This window comes from Citrus clementina, unplaced genomic scaffold, assembly GCF_000493195.1.
Source record: "Citrus clementina cultivar Clemenules unplaced genomic scaffold, Citrus_clementina_v1.0 scaffold_4, whole genome shotgun sequence".
Taxonomy (NCBI): domain Eukaryota; kingdom Viridiplantae; phylum Streptophyta; class Magnoliopsida; order Sapindales; family Rutaceae; genus Citrus; species Citrus x clementina.
The window spans coordinates 10,533,654-10,537,288 of NW_006262274.1; the positions used below are offsets into that span (position 1 = coordinate 10,533,654).

Genomic DNA, 3,635 nt, shown 5'->3' on the forward strand with positions numbered 1-3,635 from the left:
GGTACTATTCACATGTACGGTACTATTCACGTGTACGGTACTGTCTACGTTACTGTTCACGACACTGTTCACATAGACGGATGATGACGTGGCATTGACCGATGATGTGGCATTGACTGATGAGGTGTCACGATCCTGTTGGACTAAAATTCTTATGTACTGTTGATGGTGACGTGGCAGCATATCAGTGGACGAAAAATCTCGTGTACGGTGCATGCATCACACAGGATTATTTTCAACCAAACCGCGTTACTGTTCATCCGGGTCAAACCGTGTTACTGTTCATCCGCGTGGTCAAACCGTGGACTGTTGACTGATGACGTGGCGCAATCCTGAGCGTCCAAATTGTTTTTAATCCGATGGCCATGATTTACTCCATGTATCTATAAAAAGGGGGCCTCTCCCCCCTAATTTGATATCTCTGAATCCATTTTTGGGATCCATTTTCTGTAATTCCCTCTCCATCTTGTATTTTCTTCGTATTTTAATAAATTCCCATTTTGCCCCTAGTTCAATTATGAGTGGCTAATTTTCTTTCAAGCTTGGGTTGAAGGTGAAGTCTCAACATGTGTCATGGGCTTAATTTGGTAAATTTATTTTCTCTTCCCCTCTAATTTTTGTGGATGTTTTGACTTCTCGTCGACAAATAATAATAGTCTTGTCTAGATACCGCCTTGGTTACACCGGCTCTCTAGTATAAGGTTATTATTATTTGGCACGATAAGCCCTTAGCACCATATTGATTAGAGCGTGGTTCATGAGGTGTGGATTCCCCCCTCATGATTTAATTGGCATTAATACGGATTATTTAGCCTATGATGCATGTTGATACGGATCCAGATACCCAAGTACGTCATTTCAATAGAATTATCTTCAATTTATTCTCGCCATTGCAATTCCAATTTTAGAATTTATTCTCACCATTTTAATTTAAGTTTTAGCATATACCAAATCATTTCCACCATAAATCCAACAACCCATTTACAAAATTAATTCTATACACAATTAAAATCCACCTCCTCGTGGGATCGACACTCGTCACCATAGATCTATACCACAATAGATTCGTGCGCTTGCGAGTACATTAAAATTTGCACAACAAGTTTTTGGCGCCGTTGCCGGGGAGGTAAGTAATTTTAATTCATAGAATTAATTTTTGTGAATAATTTCTTTTATTTGTTTTCTTGTATTTTTTTTAATTAAAAAAAAAAGAAAAAAAGTGAATCTACATATAAAGGTTAGTATTTCTTTTCTTTTTCTCTTCTTTAGCATTTTGTAATTTAATTTTCAATTTATTTTTCTTTGTAATTTTTATTTTATTTTATTAATTTAATTTTTAGTTAATTTATTTCATGTATTTATTTTTGTGTATTTTTATAGAAAGGTTGTAATAGCGCAATAAGGTTAGTATCGTAATTTCTCCCTCTTCTTTATTTTTATTTGTTTTGTTCCCATCTTTATTTTTATTTTATTTGTCTTGCATGCATGGTCGTAGGTCATTATTACCTAATCTTGAACCTATAGACCTTGAACTTGAGAAAACACTTCGCACACAAAAGCACATTAAAAATAAATTTGGAATGGATTTACAAGCACCACAAGAGAGGCCATTTAAGGACTATTTTAGTCCCTTAGCTAATTTGAGCACATCATGCATAAGATACCCAAATGTAGCTGCTAGGAGCTTTGAACTAAAACCTAGTGTGCTAAATTGTCTCCCCACATTCTATGGCTTAGAAAATGAGGACCCATATAATCATCTGAATGATTTTCATGCTATTTGTCAAACTTTTAAATACGAGAATTTTTCAGACGATGATGTTAAACTCAGATTATTCCCTTTTTCTTTAAAGGATAGAGCTCGTTCATGGCTTAATACATTGCCTGCCAATAGCAATGCATCATGGGAACAAATGGTAACTAAATTTTTGAATAAATATTTCCCAGTGCATAAAACCAATGCTATTCGCAGGGAAATCTCGGAGTTTACCTAGAGAGAGGACGAGCAATTTTTTGAAACATGGGAGCGATTCAATGGGCTACTCTTGAAGTGTCCACATCATGGGTACGAGAAATGGCACCAATGCCAATACTTTTTGGAGGGATTACTACCAAATGTGCAAGAATGTCTAATGGCGACAAGTGGAGGAGAGCTAATGTCAAAAAGTGCATCCGAGATTTGGGAATTCTTCCAGCGACAAGCGGATAATTCCCAACAATGGAGTCGATCACTCAGGAATACTAGAAGAATTAAAGGAGTAAATGAGGTTCAAATTGGCGAGTCAACTTCGGGAATCAAAGAAGTCAAGGAGATGGTTGAAGGTCTTGCTCGACAAATAGCATCGTTATCGACTGCTAAATCAACAGAACCACATGACCATGACTCATACTCAGATCAAGTCAATGCCATAGGTGTAATGAGAAAGCCATCAAATTACAACTCATACTCCAACACATATAACCCTGGATGGAGAGACCACCCCAATTTTTCATGGTCTCAAGGACTCCAACAGAATGGACCAGCAGCTCCAGCTCCACCAATGCAACTAATTCCTCAAATTTTTCAAGCCTCTCAGCCCCCATTTTGCCATACCAATCAGAACCAGAATTACTCTCAGCCCAGCCCATGGGAGGATTTATTCCAGAATCTTAAGAATCTTACTCACTCCACGATTGAGCAACAGAACCGCACCATTGATGGACTACGAAATGAGTTGAGAGCAGGCTTCAACTTACAAGCTCAATCAGTTTCAAGCCTCGAGAAGATGGTGGGACAACTTGCTTCTTCAGTTCAGACCTTGGCAATGACTGTTGAGAAAGGCAAGTTTCCAAGTCAACTAGTACCTAATCCTAAAAGAGTGCATGAAGCAAGTACCAGTTCACCACAGCAACATGGAGAGGTCAAAGCAGTAATGACCTTGCGAAAAGGAAAAGAAGTCGACAACAAAGTGGAGATGCCGGTGACAAAAGAAAATCAAATTGTTCCTGTGAGTGTTGAGGACTCACCACCGGAGGAGAAAGAAGAAACCAACCCACGAGAATATGTTCCGAAAGCTCCATTTCCCCAGAGGTTAGCTAAAGGCAAGAAGGGAAAATCCACAGGTGAGATTCTTGAAATCTTCAAACAGGTAAGTGTTAACATCCCTTTGCTTGATGCTATTAAACAAGTTCCATCCTATGCCAAGTTTCTTAAAGACCTTTGTACTAAAAAGAGAAATATGCATGTTCAAAAGAAGGCATTTTTAACAGAAAACGTTAGTTCTATACTCCAACATACAATTCCTTTAAAATGCAAAGACCCAGGCTCCCCCACTATCTCATGTAGTATAGGGAACCACACAATTGAGAATGCTTTGTTGGATTTAGGAGCTAGTGTAAATCTTTTGCCTTACTTTGTATTCGTGAAACTTGGACTGGGAGAATTACACCCAACTCCAGTGGTGTTACAGCTTGCAGATCGGTTCACGAAAATACCTCGTGGTATTGTGGAGGACGTGCTTATCCAGGTAGACAAATTTTATTTTCCTGTTGACTTCATTGTAATTGACACTCAACCAATACAGGATTCAAGGAAGCACATCCCCATTATTCTAGGCCGACCTTTCTTGGCAACTGCGGATGCTCACATTCAATGC

The 3,635-nt window shown here is 38.5% G+C and overlaps 1 non-coding gene across 1 annotated transcript; it reads right to left on the reverse strand.

The window, feature by feature from the left end:
- Window positions 1-1,964: 1,964 nt before the first annotated feature.
- LOC112099371 lies at window positions 1,965-2,068 on the reverse strand. Its single transcript, XR_002906175.1, has one exon. It is a non-coding gene; the product is annotated as a small nucleolar RNA R71 (small nucleolar RNA).
- Window positions 2,069-3,635: the final 1,567 nt, after the last annotated feature.